The sequence below is a fragment of the Aethalodelphis obliquidens genome, unplaced genomic scaffold (genome assembly GCF_003676395.1).
Source record: "Aethalodelphis obliquidens isolate GAN/ISIS:26980383/991018 unplaced genomic scaffold, ASM367639v1 scaffold65, whole genome shotgun sequence".
Lineage (NCBI taxonomy): Eukaryota > Metazoa > Chordata > Mammalia > Artiodactyla > Delphinidae > Aethalodelphis > Aethalodelphis obliquidens.
In genome coordinates this window covers 11,058,840-11,078,861 of record NW_020838009.1, presented here as the reverse complement: position 1 = coordinate 11,078,861, position 20,022 = coordinate 11,058,840, and positions in this window count along the sequence as shown.

Here is a 20,022-nt window from a genome sequence, read left to right as displayed (position 1 = left end):
GCTAGGCCTGGGAGCATAGTGCATCCCTGCATTCTAATGTCATCTATGGTATGTTTCAAACCTAGCCTATATTACAGTAATTTTGAACCCCCAATAGGCAGGGAAACTCATTAGGCCTGTATTTTTTCCCCAAATTTTTATTATGAAAAAAATACAAATGTGCAGAAAAGTTGAAAAACTAGTACAATGAATATGTATATACTCTATGAATACACACTCAAATTTCCCTCAATTGTCCCAAGAACGACTTTTTCTGTTTTCTCTCCCAAACAAGGATCCAATTAAAGTTCCCCCATTGCACTTGGCTGTTTTGCTCTTTAGTCTCTTTTAATCTAGAGCAGGGAATCTAGATTTTTCAGCAAAGGGCCAGATAGTATTTAAATATTTTATGTTTTTCAGGCCAAGAAGAAAAACCAAGGTAGGTACTTAGATTAACAACCATTCAAAAATATAAAAGCCATTCTTAGCTTGTAGCTGTTAAAAAAAAAAAAAAAAGCAGTGGGCTAGATTTGTCCTGTGGGCCATAGGTTGCCAACCTCTGATCTAGAGCTCTCTCTCCACATTTTGTCCCCCGTGACCAAGGATGTATGACTTGTGCACTTGTATTCAGGAGGACCCAGTGCTTGGTTTGATGTCCTGCTATTGCTCTCCTGAAATTCTTAATTTCTCCTGAAATTTTAGCTTTGAGCTCGTGTTTTATAAGTGAAGTCTGAGAGGACAATGTGTACGAGCAGAGGAAAAATGCACAATATGTGTGTCTGCCGTCATTCTGCCACCCTTCTGTGTATAGTCCCCAATAGCCCACAAGCACACAATTCCAGTGAACCCATAATGTATGTTACATCTACGACAGAGTAAGTGGGGCACTTTCATTCAAACCAGAGGCTTTCTTCAGATGCAGAACAAAGGCAAGAGGGTTCTAAGAGACACGCGTGACCAAGGAATCCTATCATATCCTTCCTTACTCACCTTAATCCCTTGTAACATGCTTTCCTGTAACTTACCTGAAAATGATGACATATAAGGAAAGGGAAAGACAGAGCAATCTTTTCCTTCCCGGACTTCCTTAATTATAAGTACATGGAAGGTAGAGAGTGTTGGCAAAGTGTATCAAGAAGCAAAATAGAGACTTCCCTGGTGGTCCCGGGGTAAAGAATCCGCCTTCCAATGCAGGGGACATGTGTTCGATCCCTGGTCAGGGAACTAAGATCCCATGTGCCGCGGGGCAACTAAGTCTGCGTGCCACAACTACTGAGTTCACGCGCCTCAACAAAGATCCCGTGTGCTGCAACTAAGACCCGATGCAGCCAAAAAAAGAAATGAAATAAAAGCAGCTGTTATTTTTGTGCTGCAATCCCACTCTTCTGGTAATAACCAAATACACATGTATGTACAAACTATGAACTACACGTTGTATCATTTTGGTGATTCCACATATGAATTAAGTACTTTTTTATTTGTGGTTAAAAGTGGCATTGCACAAAATAAAGATGGATGAGAAAATTCATGCTAATAATGCTCATTCCTCTTTACTTAAAATGTCATTAAATAGCAAATTTTAAATATGACCAATCAAGAGAGGAACCATAGAAAAAGGAAAAAACTTTATATTACAGTGTCCTTAAAAGCATTTTGTTCTTTACTCTTTTAACAAGGGGCCTCACATGTCCCTTTGCACTTGACCCCATAAATTATGTAGCCAGACCCATAATATTGGCTCTTTGAAGAGTCTAAGCTTTGTAGAGGTTCCCACATTGCCCGACTGTGTCCACATGGTGTTATGTCACTTGTTCTTCAATCTCCATGTTTCTTACAAATTAGAAGTGAGAATTAGATGCTTGAGTAGATTCAGGTTAAACAAATTTTGGTACTAATTCAGGTTAAACAAGTTTCCTAAGTGGTTTTGTGTTCTTTACATTGCATCACACCAGAAGGCATATATTATCAGGTTGCCTCACTCTGAGTGATGCTATTTGATCTTCGGATTATGGTGATGCCCTCCAGGTATTTCCATCCTAAAGGTATGCTTTTCTCTTTGAAATAAGTAATTTTGTGGAGTGCTATTTTGACACTGGGCAGTTCCCCACTGACCTTTCACCTAATGACTTTGGCATCCATTGCCGATCTTTGCCTATATCAATTGCTACACTGGAGCTTGTGAAATGTTTTTCTAATTCTATCACTCTTTTTACATGTACAAGTAGACTTTCTTCAGTTTAAAAGAGACAGAGCTTTCCCTCCTCCCGTGCTCACCCGCTCACGCATGCTCTCTCTCTCTCTCTCTCTCTCTCTCTCTCTCTCTCTATTTGCGGGGAGCGGTGGGAGTCTCTTAGGACTCTTTAATTCTTAGTATTACAATTAATGACCATCATTATTTTTATGATTTGGCTCAAATTGGGTCACGTTTATTTAGAAGAAAGCCCTTCAATTTGGTTCCTGTGTTCTTTGGACATAACTTCCATTCACCTTTGAGTGCCGCCTTGCTTTCTGACACAAAAGATGTTCCAGGCTGATCTTGTACTTTTCCTGCTCCAGAGCTGGGCTCAGCCAAGATCCAAGGCACCATAGTGTTTAAAAACCAAGATCTGGGCACTAGGTATGCTCATCGCCACTGAGGTGTCGCTGCTTTAAGTGCTTTAAGGACGTGGATAGAAAATAAACCTTTAAAAGCCATGCGTCTATATTACAATTTTTAATGCAAAGTTAATATTGCAAGTTTTTTTCTAATTTCTTTTATTTTTATATTTGTATCTCTTTTCTCTTATATTGAAAATCTTGGTTCCTAATAAAATTAATATATTTTCTTTTTTGCTTTATTTCACAAAAATAAAATCGCTTCAAAATTACAATACTACTTCTAACAATAAGCCTACTAAGTGAAATTTTAACTTTCTTTGCAGTTGTTTTTCCCCTTAAAATATATTCTACTCTAGTCAGAAATCTATGTTAAAAAGTTGTTTGAAATAATTATTTTCTCCATGAAGTAATATTATCAATTTAACATGGAGTTAGGTTCATCTGTTTCTGTCCAGTTTTAGAGTATATGTTTTCCTTTTATTTAATTTTGCTTTCAAATACATAAAACATTTACATAGTTCAAAAGTTAAAAGTATATAAAATGATGTACTCAGAAAAGTCTATCATCCTTATCTTCTACCCCCGGTTCATCAGCAGCCCATCCCCACTGAATATGTAAATATCTTCTCTAGTTTCTGTTTTGCAAACAGTATCTAATTATTATTTTCAATTCTTTCTTACACAAAAGGTAACACTATATATTCTGTTTGGCATCCTGCTTTCTTCACTTAACAGTATATCCTAGAAATCAACATACATGTATTCACAGAGATTTTTCCTCATTCCTTTTTTAGACCTGCCTGGTATTCACTACCTGGACATACCAGAGTTTATTCAACGAGCCCCCTTTTGTTGGACATTTGGGTTCTTCCTATCTTTTGTTTTTACAAATAATGCCACAGTGAATAACCATGTACTTATTTGTTGAGCTGTATCTTCAGGGTAGATTCCTGGCTAGTGCCAGGTCAAAGGGTAACTACATGTGCCACTTAGGTACTGCCAACTTCCCCTCCATTCTGCCCTCTCATAGCGATGCACAAGACAGCACAGCCTCAGAGTGAATTGTCAATTTAATAAGTGAGAGATGATAGTTCAATGAATTTTTTTTTTTTTTTTTGCGGTACGTGGGCCTCTCACTGTTGTGGTCTCTTCCGTTGCGGAGCACAGGCTCCGGACGCGCAGGCCCAGCGACCATGGCTCACCGGCCCAGCCGCTCCGCGGCATGTGGGATCTTCCCGGACCGGGGCACGAACCCGTGTCCCCTGCATCAGCAGGTGGACTCTCAACCACTGCGCCACCAGGGAAGCCCTCAATGAAGTTTTAATGTGCATTTCTCTGATTGCTTATGAAACTGAACACAGTTTCATACGTTTAAGAGCCATTTGCCTTTCTTTTATCTATGAACTGTCTGCGCGTGTCATTTACCCATTCGCCTGTTAGGTTTTTTGCACTTTTTCTTCTCAATTTCACAGAGCTCTTTATATGGCATCACTTTACCTGTAATATGGATTGCAAATATTTCCCCCCCAGTGTGTCATTTGTCTTTTGACTCTATGCTGTGTCCTGAGGGTGTTTGTTCTTTGGGGAAGGAGGAAGGCAAGAGGAAAAAGACAGCAGTACTTCCCCAGCTGTGTCCTCAGGATTTTAGGCCACTTCTCTCCCTTAACAGGCCAAAAAACATCCCGAATCACGTGTGTAAATGCCCAGGAGTTCGTGAGACAGGGAGCCATGGAGATCAGCTACCATGAATGTGGGGATGGCTACCACACTTCCTGCCCTCAAGAGCTCGGGGAGCCAACAGTCGGAGGTGAGGCAGCCCTCAGGGAGAGGCCAGGGGTCAGGCCCAGCCAGGCTGGGTTTGTACAGACGCTGTGAAATTCCTCCTGAGCTCAGCAGGACGTGGCATTTGGACTCTGGGTGAGCAGAGCATTCCAGACTGAGGCGTGAGGGAGACCAGTCATGAGAGGGAAGGGGCAGGACCCTGAGTCAGTCCTTCTGAGTATGACCCCTGCTGTCTCACCCAGGCTGTGAGACCTTCCTGTACCTGGAAGAAGAGAAAAACACCCAAGATCCCAATTCTAGGACTTGGGGGAAGTTAGGACTCCCAGCTGCCTTCCTTTGTGTTCGCAAAACGTGAAAACTAATACTACAACTGATAATAGTAAGTGTTAATATATACTGGCACTTACCCAACTCATAGTTTGAGCTCTGAAATTTCCATTTTTGTGGGCCAAAAATCGTTGGATATCAGCAATTTCATATGGCTCAACTGGAAGTGTACCGGGAATGTTCTAAGTGCTTTTTATATCTCATCTGGTTTGATTCTTCTAATTCTACAAGGTAAATACTCATCTGAGGAAACCGAGGCTCAGAGAAGCAAGCCTCGCAGTCAGCACCTGCTTCCTCTCTTGTCTGATCTGTCTGAGAGATTTCTCCCAAACCAGAGCTCATTCACTGCCAGAAACTAAAATAAGCCAGGGAATTCACACCCCCTCAGGCAACCCTCAACCAACAGAAGACAGGGGTGGATGGATTCATGCTCCAACCTCCTGTCCTGGGCAGTAGAGAAGAGCACAAGTCTGAGGCATGTTCCATGTGGTTTCTCAGAGGGCCGGCAGTGAGATGGAACCTCAGTTGCCCAATCTGTAACCTGCCTATTAATATACCTTTATAGGACTTCCCTGGTGGCGCAGTGGTTAAGAATCCACCTGCCAATGCAGGGGACACGGGTTCGAGCCCTGGTCCGGGAAGATACCACATGCCACGGAACAGCAAAGCCCGTGCGCCACAACTACTGAGCCTGTGCTCTAGAGCCTGTGAGCCTAGAGCCCGTGCTCCGCAACAGGAGAAGCCACTGCAATGAGAAGCCTGCGCACCACAACGAAGAGTAGCCCCCGCTCGCCACAACTAGAGAAAGCCCGCGCGCAGCAACAAAGACCCAAAGCAGCCAAAAGTAAATAAATAAATAAATAAAAATTTTAAAATGTACCTTTATGGACTTTCCTCTTTTCCTTGTCTCACTTTCCCCACTCCCTTGCTAGGATGACCTGTCAAATAAACTGCCTGCAGCCCAGTACTTGCCTCGCGGTATGCTCTGGGGGGAGCTCAGAAGACATTTGGTTTCTAGTTCTGACTCTACTTGTTAATGACATGACACTTGCTCTGGGTCTCAGTTTCCCTGCTGGAAAATGGGGCTATCATCTCTGCACACTTCATGGTGGAGAATAGGTATGAGACAATGATTTCATTGAGACAAAGTCCGTGAGAGTGTCCTGCACGGCAGAGGAGCCAACGTGAAGGATGTGTAGTATCACTATTAATTTTGCCAGAGAGACAGCAAATTGGGAGCCAGGGAATAAACATATTTAAGTATATCAGCAAAAATTAAAATAATAGGCATTTTCCCTTCCCTTTCAGTCCTTTCTTCAGGACTGGAAGTGGTCAGTTCCTTGGGTTCTTGTGCCAACTTCTGACCTAGCCAGTTGTTTTCTGCATTTTTAATAGGCCCATGATGGCCAGGATCATGGCAAATTTAGTCCCACCAACCTATGAGTGGGAGTGTTGTCCTTCTGAATAATCTCTTTAAGAAGAGAAAGGAGGACTGATATTCGTTGAGTCGCTTCTCTGCTAAAGGCTTTACATAAATTATCTTTTTTAGTAATCATAATAGCACTGCCAAATTGGTCTCAATAGCTCCCCTTTACAGATAAGCAAACAGATGCCCAGAGGTTAGTGCCTAAGGTCTGTCACTCAGCAAGAAGAGGGAGAGCAGGGGTGCAAACCCAAGTCTGTCTGCCTCCCAAAGCCCATGCTCCCCCAACATTGGATATGCTCCCCCTCAGGAAGTCCCACTGTAACTCCCTGGAAGGGCTGTGATGATAAAGCAAGATAATTAATCCATGTAAAGTTCTTAGCCTCATGCCTAGTACATTAAGAGTGTTCAGTAAACACTGGCGATTGCTATCCTTTCCAGGAAAGCCCTGGCTGATTCCCCATCCTTCCTGTGTGTGGTTAGGGTTCCCTTGTCTCTGCTCCCCTAGCATCCCCAGGCTGCCTGTCATTGTGCTTAACCACTGGGCATTGTCATTTTCTGCTACCTTATACCAGGCATGAGCTGTGCTCCCTGAGGGCTGGCATCATTCCCAGACCATGTGGGTCAGGGGGCCTCTTAGAAGGATGACCAGTTGGTCACTGTGCTGGCCAACCTGCTGATTACCCCTAGCAAACCATGAACACTTTCAGGATATTCTCATCCCCAAGCAACAAGAACAATGCCTGGCTCATAGTAAGCAATGGGCGAATGAGCTCCGAATGAATACTAGCTATTTTCAATTGGAAAACACCCACCATCTTCACTGAGAAAATTCAGGATCATTTGGAGAAGGGGCTGGGAGTAGTTCCTCAAATAGTGGTGGCCTCACTGGATATGTGAGTATCCAGCCTCCCCGGGGAGCAACCTCATTTGCATGGATAAATTCTGATCTGTGGTTTTCCAAATCAGTGCTTCTTTGTGTCCTTCATCGTGCTGTGCACACAGTAGGAGCTCAATAAATAGGTGTTTATTTATTGAAGTACTCCAGAGCCCCTGAATTCACAAACAGAAACCAGAATCTGAGTCTCCTCCCTTGTGGGCCAGGCCTTGGTCCATCTGGGCAGACAGATGATCATTCACCAGCCTGCTCCCTCTGGAATACTGTCCTGGCTCCAAGCAGGGCTGCTGAAAAGGGGCCATTCTCTCATCTCAGAAGGGCCTCAGACACTTCACAGTGGGGATTTTTTCTCAACTGCCTCACTTGACCTTCGGGCGTAACGTGCAGTGGGCAAAGCCCAGGGAGGCCTGCAACAAGTGGCCTTCCTTCCACCAGCCTACGACCTACTCTGATCTCTTGGACTCTCAATTTGGCACTTTTGGGGGCTTCCTGGAAACCTAGAAGATCATAGAAGACCGCAACATGTCTCTCCTTTCCTCTGGGTTGGGTTCTGGTCTCCATCAGAAGTTGGGAGGCTCCTTCTTATGGCCACAGCACCTGAGCCACCACCCTGTCCCTTTCCCTGTCTCCCTCCAACATGGCAAGGGTTCATGGCATTCAGTTATCCTAAATTGTATCAAAAGTCCCGACTGACCAGCATGAGGATTTCAGTGAGCCTGGACAATCACAGCACACCATCCCCCAGGACTGTGGCTCCATCTCTGCTGACTGGCGTGCTCGTGCTGGAGAAGGGAATGTGCTGTTGGTCACTGTCCCAGGAACTCATGTTCCATCGAGTCAGCCAGGGAGGTGGGGTGGGCGGGGGGTGGCTAGAGGAGAAGGTGGGGCACCATACGAACATGTGTTGGGGGAAAAGAGAATGATCTAACAGGAGACGGTCTGGGGTCTCCTGAGAGGTCCATGCCAACTGGTCTCAACTCTTGCTTTTGGTATCTCACCCCAAACTTCTAGCATTTTCATAACATCATTTATTAGAGACCACACAGGGCACAGCACTGTGATTCCTAAGGTCTCTGTAATAGTCAAGGGTTTAGGTCCTGGGGACTGGGAGGCCTGTGTTCAAATTCCCATTTACCAGGTGACCTTGGCCAAGTCAGGAACTATTCTTAGTGTCAGTTTTCTCATCTGTCAAGGTAATAATACTTCTTACCTTGTAAGATTGGGATAAGGAAAGCTCAGGACCTAGCACATAGTGAATGCTGAGCAAGCATCAGTTACCATGGTTATCAAGTGCTAAGACAGAGGGGCACACAGGCAGCAACACATTGTCCTATTTGCCTGAAGCTAGGGGCAGGTGAGAAACATCATGTGAGATGGCACTGACAAGAACAGACCGGAAGTCATGCTAAAGCTGTGGCCGGTGGGAAGTTTATACTTAATTCAGTGGTCATGGGAGCCATTGAACAAGGTGAAAATGGACAGTTTATAGACAGAGGAAGATTCAGCCTATGGTCTTGTCACCAATGTCCTTGTGTTCAGATCTTGCCTAGCACACTCCCCCCAAACTCCCACCCTCACCCCCAGCCTACACAGCAAACAGGTCAGCCTTGCATTTGAGGATCACAGCTTTCTTCTTTCCTGCCCTCTGGATGTGACCATGAAATCTTGCTTGAATTTGCTGAGTAAAAATAACAGGACTCAGTGAGAAATAGCAGGTCTGCACTTGTTTCTAACCAGACCCTGGTTTGATTTAATGCTGATCTAGTGTGGTGCCTAGTTTTCACACATGTTTCTTCTCACTTCCCTGGAATTTCCTTTTTTTTTTTTTTTAACTCCCCACAGTGCTCTTTGCCAGTCACCAATAAGCAGATCCTTAGCAAAAAGCTGCACAGGACTGGCAGTCTGTCCTGTGGACCCGTTATGTTGAATCTGTAGGTAGGGGAAGCTAAGGCCAGCAGGGAGTGATCTGCCAAAGTCAATGTAATAGTGGTGAAGGAATAGGTTTTGGAGTCAGGCCACAGCACCCCTGAGGGCAGAGACTAGGTCTGCCTTGTTCTCTGATGTATTCCCAGCACCTGGAATAGTGCCTGGCACACAGCAGGTGCTCAATAAATGGATGCTAAGTAGAGAAGTGAGTGGAGGGATGGATGCCCATCATCATGAGAGGTGCAAGTGTAAGGAATGCCATGCAGGGTCAGGGGTCAGGGGACTCCGGCTCCAGCCTTGCTGCCATTTATTTGCCAGGCTTTGGAAAAGATCAGTCACTCCTGGTGTATGGTGGGCAGTGGGTGATAAGAGTGTACTGAAGGGATGGGGCAGGCAGGCAGGGCTGTGCTGGCAGACCCACCTCTGAGGATGAGTCTGGCCAAGGCACGCTCAGAGTCGTATGCTCTGTGAAAACAGCCCAGGGGAAGGCACCCAGCGCCTGTGCCCGCCTCCACCGCACCACCACCCCAGCATCCCCATCATGCCCACTGACCGGTGACGGTGACAAGGGCACCTTTACTGCCTCCGTAGGTGGCGAATGCCTATGACTCACAGCTCGAGAAACCCCACCGGCTGGGTTCAATCAGGGCCTGGGCCTGGTCTTCCTTGGCAGAGCAGAGCCCAAGGCTGGGGCCCAGGCTCCCTGGCAGAGCGTGTCTACCCAACTCCCCCACGCCACCCCCGTGCCAACCCCCTCCAGGAGTCTGCGGCAGGCAGCACGTCCCCTTCCCGGCGTGGTCAGGACACTCGGCTCCGCGCGCGGGCCAGAGAGGACCCCGGGAGGTCTGGGCCCAGGGCATGCATCCGAGGCCGCAAACAAGGGCGGGCTTTGTGCCGCGGGCAGGCGGCAGGACGGCTAGTCCCCGTGCCCCTCCCGGCCCCGGTCCCGCCGCTACCCGCCGGATTCCTGCGGCCGCAGCGCCTTGGCAGCTCCGCGGCGGCGGCGGCGGCGGCGGCGGCGGCGGGCGGGCAGGCGGCGATTTTAGCCTCGTCCCCTCTCCCTCCCCTCCCACTTCTGGAGAAAAGTTCCAGAGCACAGAGAAGCGCCCAAACCTCCGGGGGACGCAAAGCTGCCACGGAGTCAAGGGATTGTAGCGATTTGAGCACAAGCTGGCTTTCCACCGAGCAGGCGCTAAGGCAAACACAGGGCCGGCCCACTTGGCTGTTCTCTGCACTAGAAGGGCGGAAAGTACGTCCAGTGCGGGGGAAGGGGGGTGTCCAAGGGCTCCTCCCTCCTAGCCCCAAGGCCTGCTTCCCCAAGACCCTCTGGAGTAGCGGCGGGTCTGCAAAACGGAGACACCGAGTGTCTTGCTCTCTCTGAGCTGTGCCTGGTTCTGCTGCGGGGAGTCTGAGTGCAGAGTCCACTACATGGACAGCAGGTGGGAGGGAGGAAGGCTTCCCTGGCTCTCACCCCAAGATCCCAGTCCCAAGCCACACCCACTCAGTGCTCCCAGGACCCGGGCAGCAGCCTACCCGATCCTCTGCCTCTCTCTTGCACCTGACTGGGGTTCTGCCTGACGCCTGACCACCCCTACTCCCGGGGGTGTCAGTGTGATCTTGGTAGGGGAATTGTTGGAATGGTCTCTGAGCATTCTTATACTCTGCTGGAAAACGTCCACACAAAAGAGTGTGATATTTCAGGAGGCAAGGCCTTTAAAAATGGTTCTTCCTTCTGATCAGCAATTTCAAGGAATTTATCCTAAGGGAGGAGTTATATCTGGGCACAAAGATGTTCACTGCGACATTACTTATAACAAAGCAATTGGAAACAAATTCATGGCCAACAGTAGACTTTATATAGACATCACATGGCATAGACATGAGAAAAATTGTCACGATATATTTAAGTGGAGAAAATGTAAGATACAAAACTGGATGTTTTCAGTTTAAGAGCTCTGATAGGTCCGGAGGAAGCCAGGGTTCTGAATATTCAGAGCTGAGAGCTAAAATAAAGCGAATCCAAGATTTCCAAATATACACCCATGCAGAATAACGTATAGCACAGGGTTTTCTTGACCACCAAATGAAATCACACTAGCCAGCATTCACCAAATGCTTACGATGTAGAGGGAAATTTTTAAAAACAAGGTAAGAATGATAGAAAAAGTGAAGAGGGGGTAAAAAAAAAAGCACAGGAAAAGCAAGGTGAAGAGAAAGCATACAGTAAGATGGTAAAAATAATAACTATATTAGGAATTATTACAACTGGTAAAAGTCTAAAATCAACACTTAAAAGTTTGCCAAATTTGGTTTTAAAAATGTGTGTCCAAATCAAAAAGTGATAGAAATTTATAAATTCACAACTATATGTGCAAGATTTACAGGAGAAACAGTCAAAATATGAAGAAGAAAGGTTGAAAATAAGACTGAAAAAGATATACCAGGAAATACTAATCCCACCCCCGCCAAAAAACCCAGCTGCTATGGCTATATTAAACTTTAAAGAGAAAAAGCATTATTGAGAATATCAATAACTGCATAATTATAAAAGGAGTAATTCACCAGAAAGCTATAACAACTATAATAACATAAGTTGAGTGTCCAAATTTATAAAACAATAAGTGATAGAATTACAAGGAGAAATTTATAAAGCCTCAGTAATAATGGCAGATTTATTATACTTCTTTCAGTAACTGATACATCAAGCAGACAAAAATTTAGTCTGGACAGTATATTTAAATAATACAATTAAGTTTAATCTATGAACATTTTTGGAACTATGTATCCAACGCTTAGAAATATTTTTCAGGAACACATACCACATTTGCAAACATTTATTATTTACTAGGTACGAAGCAAATCGTGATAAAAACCACAATCAGCTGCATATAAACCATATGCCCTGAATGTAATGCAATTAAGAGAGAAATCAAGAATCAAAAGATGACTAAATGTAATACTGTAAATTTTTTAGAAATTTTGAAACAAACTTCTGGATGGATTACAGAAAAATTAAAATGGGAAATTAGAAATTATTTAAAATTGAATGACATTGAAAATATTATGTATCAAAACTTATGGGATGCCTTTCTCCTTCACTTCCCTTCCTGACCCATTCAGTTTTAAGCTGTCAGGTGGACAAAGCAAGATAGGTGCCCACTGAGAGGGGTAACCTGGAACCCGTGTCACAGCCCAAGTGGAATGAGGAGCACGTCCATGCAGAGGGGCAGTGTGTGTGGGGAGTAAGAGCCTCAGCCAGGAGAGGAGGGCATCTGTGCAAGGAAGCAGCCTGGTGTGGGGTGTTGAAGCCCAAAGCTGGTGAGGACTGCATCCACCAGGCTAGGGGCTGCCTGAGGGGAGGTACCGGAGTCCCAGCAGGCTGAGGAGGGCAGCCACACAGAGCGGCAGACTAGTGCCAGGTGTCAGAGCCCAAGCTGGGTAAGGAGGGTACCCACAGACCTCACACGAATGCTTCCAATTCCAATCCAACATCAAGGATTCATTCTAGTTATCTCCCTCTCCATTGATGTAACTCCTTTGCCAATAGTGAGAAATCTGGCTCCCATTATCCTTGACATAGTGACACATTTGATCCATCCCCCTTGAAACCAACCTCCTGCTACTGCTGCCACCTCTCTCCTAAGCAGACAGGTATCCTTCTTACCCTGGTTGGTCTCTGCTGCTCCATGACAAATTTTTTATACTTTACATGAAACTTTTCTATAAGTTGGAGATTATGTTTAAAAATTCATTTTAGGGCTTCCCTGGTGGTGCAGTGGTTAAGAATCTGCCTGCCAATGCAAGGGACACGGGTTCGATCCTTGGCTCGGGAAGATCCCACATGCCGCGGAGCAACTAAGCCCGTGTGCCACAACTACTGAGCCTGAACTCTAGAGCCCGCAAGCCACAACTACTGAGCCCACGTGCCACAACTACTGAAGCCTGCGTGCCTAGAGCCCGTGCTCCACAACAAGAGAAGCCACGACAATGAGAAGCCTCCACTCACCACAACTAGAGAAAGCCTGCGCTCAACAATGAAGACCCAACACAGCCATAAATAAATAAATAAATTTAAAAAAAAATTCATTTAAAAAACCTTACAGGATGCAGCTAAAGCAGTACAGGGAGATTTTGTAGCCTTAAATTCTTATATAAGAAAAGCAGACTGAAAACTAATCAGCAAAGTACCCAAGACATTTAAGAAAGGAAAATAGAGTAAACCTGAAGGAAGGAAATAATAAAGATAAGTGTTGGCAATGTCATAAGTTCGTGTCAACGCTTCTACATCTATGGAGAGAGTGTAACTGCATACAACCAATTTGGAAAACAATTTTCCTCACCGAGTAAAGTTTAAGATGAGGGGGAAAAAAAGATGTGCTTAACCTATGACCCAACAATTCCACTCTCAGAAACTTCTCCATATGCCCCCAAGGGACAGTACAAGAATGCTATTTCAGTGCCATTTGTAACAGACCAAAAAAAAGAAAACAAATGAAATGTCCCTTGATAGAATGTATAAATAAATCATGATCTATTCATAAAATGAAATACTGTGGATCACTAAATGAATGAACTACAGCTACACTAATCACAGATGAATTTCAAAACCATAGCAATGAGCAACAATAACTAGTGACAGAAGAATTCATATTTCTGAAAATATTTCAGGAAAATGTAGAATAACATATTTATCCTATGTTTGGGGCTGGGAAGAATGTCCTAAATAAGACATAAAAGACATATAAACCATAATGTGAAAGACTGATAAAAATGATAATATTAAAATTAAAACTTCCTATATGACAAGACACTATTAAAAAAAAGAGAGAGAGAAAGACAAGCCACAGGCTGGGAGAAGATATTTGCAGCAGATTTAACTGACATGGATTGGTCCCAGAATTTGTAAAAGACTTCTTAAATATCAACAAAAGTCAATCTCAATAGTAAAGAATGAGCAAAGGATATGGAGATCCAATTTAAAGAATAGGAAGGTGGAATGACTAACAAACTTGATAAGATGCTCTACGCTCTGGAGATGGGGGCATGCAAATTAAAACTCTAATCTTACACCTCAGCTCCCCGCCCCGGGCGCTCCACACCATGCTCACCATCCTGCCGCTCACCATCCTGTCACCACTCATCTGAACCACTCATCTTCAGTGCTGACCACACCTTGATGCTCTCAACTGCCCCTGCTAGTTGCCAAAGCTCACCTCCTAGGTGCCCGGTGGCGCACTCTCTTAGAGCTGTTCAGGTCCCCAGGGGTTAGACACGCACAGCCCCTTCTTCCCCAGTCCACATATACATTTCCAGGGGGATCGGGCTCAGGCAAGTTCAAGTCACAGCCAAATACTGTGAGTAATGAAATGCTGGTCCCCTTCAATCCTCAACCCCTCTGCTGAGTCAGTCTCACCATGGCTTGTCCTCCTTTCCCTGCGGTGTCCTCCTTTCTCTTCCAGGTTCTCAAATATTCATCTCCCTTGCAATTAAGTGTCTGTTGGCTTCTCCACCCCATTCCTGTGTGTCTGAACCCCTAAGTGTGGACATAGTTTGAGATCATTCCCAGTAGGCTACCCAGTCCCCATTAATATCAATGAATGCAAAACATATTTCATAGTACTATTTTTTTTCTGAGATAGGTAAAAATTGCTAATTTTTCCATCAAGGTAGAAAGTATAAACAATGAATTTTGGAGTAACCAAGGTATGGTGATGTCTCAAGCATGCCCTCCTGCTGAGAGACCTTTACTTCAGCCTCAGTATAACTAAGCATACCTGCCATGCCTGCATTATGCCTTTAGTAAGAAATTCAGGGATAAGAATAAAATCACTCAAGAAACACATGCTTCTTATCTGGCTGTAAACGAAACCATGTCATGGAATTGGCAAGAATCAGCTGCCATGTCTCAGGAACACAGAAGCTTTGCAGTCATCCAGTTCAAGCTTAACCCTCTACAACTCCTGACCTGGGGACAATGAACTCTGATTAATCTCTCCAGGGGACAGAGAGGTAAAGTCTGACAATACCAAGCATGGGTATCCCCAGCACAGAGCAGGAGACATGGCCAGCCACTGGACTCAATCAATATCTGCTGAGCAAATAAGTGCGTTTTTCATTTACTGAAATATTTATTAAATGCTTCATTTGAATGTGGTCATTGACCTGTAAGCTTTATTTTGTGACTTGGAATGATATTTCTATATATTTACATGAGGGTTACATTTAGAATCTAACCACCCTCAGAAAAATAGCTTTTTGTGAATCTAAAAATTCTCAAGCTTGTTGTTTCAATGACTGGAAACATTTTTCTAAATGGTTTCTTTAAAAGCAGGCATAAATCAGTACCACTTTATTGGCTACAAAAATACTGATGCAACTAAAGGATTAAAAGTTATTTGCAGATGGTAGCACGCTAAATTTGTCCTTAAAATCTACTCATGTCACCAAATATGGGTTTCTCTATAGTACTGAAAAATAAAGTTATTTTTAAATATAATGTAACCCAAATGTCAACGGTCCTCTTGTCCTTCCTCATTCTTTCCCCTTCTATGAACTCTTCAGCAGTAGCTGAGAATAAAATTTCTTCATGTGGTTATAATAATATTGCATGAAATTTGGAAAATAAAACAAAAAAAATTACCAAACCAATGTAAGCATTTTTGTGGTTTTCTTTCTTACCTCTTTACTTTCTTTCCTTCCTTCTTTCTTTCTTTTCTTTGTTTTTTTGTTGCTGTTTTTAATTTGCAAATATATTTGTATGTTCGTTACATGGTTTGTACATACATGTACATACATGATACATGCATTTTTGTGCCTCGTTCTGGAAAATGCCCCGTCCCCAGCTTGCAGTGTCAAGTCTAGTTCCTTCCACCTTGTCTCTCTGAAATCTCTTCAAGCGCAGGGATCATATCTTTGCCTCTCTATAATCCTCTTGAGGGCACAGCATCTGGCACATTGCCATGTGCTCTCAATAATATTCACTGAAATCACCAAAGAGCAAAGAACACTCTAAGTCTTCAGAATTATGACTTACTGTGTTATGCATAGATCTCATAGCATTACTATGTGGAAGATACTGTTATTTTTCTCACTCAGTAAGGGAAAAAAATTCAGATTCAGAGAGCTTAAATAACCTGCCCCAGGTCACACAGTGACCTGACAAATGGCACAGCTAGGATTCACTCACAGGTCTAAAGTGTCGCAACCCCAGACTCCTGACCAGGTGGTATGATGAGTGTCTAGCAAATATAGAACCTTTAATGATGCCTCTATTCCAAAGTTGGAAAGCTTCCATTGTTAGAGAAAACCCAGTGTGCCTTTTGGTAGTCACTGGATTTGACTACCAAAGTAGTCACATCCACCCTGATCTTCTCTATCCAAGGATAGTTATCACTGTGTTTTTCAACCTTTCCTTCATATAGAAAGACTTCTAGCCTTCCTATCATTATCGATCTCTTCCAGAGGTGTTTTAGTCTGTGCATATATTTCTTCAAATAGGGTGCCAAAGACAAACAACAATCCAAAAATAAATTAAGAAAATAATCTCATTTACAATAGCTTCAAAAAAGAACAAAATCCTTAGGAATAATTTTAACTAAGGAGGCAAAAGACTTGTACGTGGAAAACTACAAAATGTTGCTGAAATATATTAAAGAAGACACAAATAAACAGAAAGACATAACATGTTCATGGACTGGAAGATTTAATATTGTTAAAACGTCCATACCATCCAAAGCAACTTACAGATTCAAAGAAATTCCTATCAAAATCCTGATGGCATTTTTAAAATTTTATTTTATTATTTTTTTGCAGTACGCAGCCTTCTCACTGTTGTGGCCTCTCCCGTTGCAGAGCACAGGCTCCGGATGCGCAGGCTCAGTGGCCATGGCTCACGGGCCTAGCCGCTCTGCGGCACGTGGGGTCCTCCCGGACCGGGGCACGAACCCGTGTCCCCTGCATCGCAGGCAGACTCTCAACCACTGTGCCACCAGGGAAGCCCCTGATGGCATTTTTTACACAAATAGAAAAAGCAATCCTAAAATCCACATGCAACCACAAAGGAATCTGAATAGCCAAAACAATCTTGAGAAAGAAGAACAAAGCTGAAGGCCTCACACTTCCTGATTTCAAAACATATTACAAAGCTACTCTAATCAAAACAGTATGGTACTGGCATAAAGACAAACATGTATACCAATGGAGCAGAATAGAGAGCCCAGAAATAAACCCATGCATATACTATCAACTGATTTTCAACAAGGGTGCCAAGAATACCCAATGGGGAAAAGGTAATCTCTTCAACAAATGGTGCTAGAAAAACTGAATATCCAAATGTAAAAGAATGATATTTTACCCTTATCTTACACAAAACAAAAATCAACTCAAAATGAATTAAAGATTTAAACATAAGACCTGAAGCTATAAAACTCCTAGAAGAAACCATAGAGGACAAGCTTCATGATGTTGGTCTTGGCAATGATTTCTTGGATATGACACTAAAAGCACAGGCAATAAAAGCAAAAATAGACAAGTGGGACTACATCAAACTAAAGAGCTTCTGCACACCAAGGAAACCATCAATAGAGGGAAAAGGTAACCTACAAAATGGGAGGAAATATTTGCAAACCATATATCTGGTAAGGGATTAATATCTGGAATATATAAGGAACTCCTAAAACTGAATAACAAAAAACAAATAACCCAATTAAAAATTGGGCAAAGGATTTGAATAGATACTTCTCCAAAGAAGACATACAAATGGCCAACAATCATATGAAAAGATGCTCAACATCACAAATCATCAGGGAAATGAAAATCAAAACCATAATGAAATATCACTTCACACCTGTAAGGATGGCTATTATTGAAAAGAAAAAAACAATGCAGAAAATAACATGTGTTGATGAGGTTGTGGAGAAATTGGAAACTTTGTGCACTGAATATTAGGAATGTAAAGTGGTGTAGCAGCTATGGAAAACAGTATGAAGTCCCATTTCTGGATATTTATCAAAAAGAATTGAAATCAGGATTCCATGAAGATATTTTCATTCCAATGTTCAATGCAGGATTATTCACAATATCCAAGAGACTAAAGCAACCTAAATATCCATTGAGGGATGAATGGATAAAGAAATGGATTTTAAAAATGTGGTATATATGTAGAATGGAATATTATCCAGCTGTAAACAAAAAACAAAACAAACAAACAGAAACAACAACAAAAACCTTCTGTCATATGCATCCATGGATGAAGCTTGTGGACATTATGTTAACTGAAATAAGCCAGTCACTGAAGGACAAATACTGCATGATTCCACTTATATGCAGTGTCTAAAGTAATCAAACTCATGGAAGCACAGGGTAAAAGGGTAGTTGCCAGGGACCAAGGGGAGAGGGAAATAGGGAGTTGCTGTTCAATGGGTATAAAGTTTCAGTCATCTAAGAATAAAAAAAAGTCCTAGAAATTTGCTGAACATTGTGTTTATAGTTAATAATACTGCATTGTACACTTGGAATTTTGTGAAGATGGTAGATCTCATGTTATGTATATATGGGTATATTCAGCAATTTGGCCCTTTGACTTGAGAATTAAAAGTTCCTCTTTTCTTGCAGAAAAAGACTAATTGTTCTGCAGCCATAGTAAAAACTAAGCACCACAAAGACTTTAAAACCTGTTCCATTCACGGGCTTCACACCAGAATCCAAGCTTCTGAGAGTCAGCCAATGAATGACCCACACTTCCAGATAGCCAGCCAATCAGAAACAGTCCTATGCTTCTGTCAGCCAATCAGCAATAGTTGCACTTCAGTAACCACACCTCCACAGCTAAAGGTCAACCAGTCCCTAACATCCTGACTCCTGAAATTCCAACTAATCCTTGAATTCCTTTGCTTTGTTTAGGAAGACTGTCTCAAGTTTTCCCTTGCTTCACAGAAAATAGATTCTGTTTCTTGTTTCAAGTTTTCAGGAGTGCCCTCTTGCCTTGGCATACCTACTAATTCCATCTTCTGGGAGTTTATCCTCAGAAAATAACCAGGAATGTGTGCAAAGATTTAGAATTAAAGATGACATTGTTTAATATGGAGAAGCAGCTTGTGTGCAAAAGCATTTTTAGCTCTAAATTTTGATTCCTTCATCAAATGGAATAAATGTTAGTCATTAAAAATCATATTATAGCAGATTATTTTATTGATATGGTATTGATATTTTATTGATATGTTCAAGATATGTTATGGGGAAAAAGCATATTACAATGCAGTATTTACCATATAACTGCAATTCTGTAAACTATTTAAGTATATATTTATACAAATAAAAGACAAGAAGGATATATATGAAGCCATTAATTATTATTATAGATGGCAGCATTATAGGCAATTTTCCTTTTCTCAATTTCAGCATTTTTCCCACTTTTCTGTATGGAAAATGTATTACTTTTGTAATTTAGGAGAAAAAGAGTGTTTGCTTTTTAAGTGGTATCCAGAACAGAGTACAATCTTCTGATAAGTGCAGAGAGCAAGACAGTACAAACAAATGCCCCCTTGATGATGCCAGACACTAACTCTGATCATATACACTGCAGCTGCCTAATGCTGTAGGCACATCTTGAGTTCAAGGTTAATTATATCCTCCTTGTCCTTTCCTCTTGGATATGCCCAACCATGATCTCAAATGCAACTTGTTAAAACAGAGCTCATTTTCCTCTGGTTTCCCATCTGTGCCCAACCCTCCCACCCTCACCCATCTCTCTCTCTCTCTTTCACACACACACAAACACACACACACACACACACACACACACACACACACAGTCCTTTCACCAAAGCAAGCTCTCCTTCAGTCCACAATCCTGAGTCCTCCCAAGCCTTCAGGCTCTTCCTCTCCTTGCACCCAGTCCATCACCAAGCTTTCCAGATCTTCCTCCAGAACACTCTGTGCATTTGCCCCCTTCTGCCAACACTCCACTTCAGTTTTTCCTATCTGATAAGATGTCTCAGACTGTCAACGTGAGAACCAAACCTTTCCCACAAATCAGTTTTGAATTATACATTGACATTTAAGAATTGAAAAACAACACAAAAATACAGAT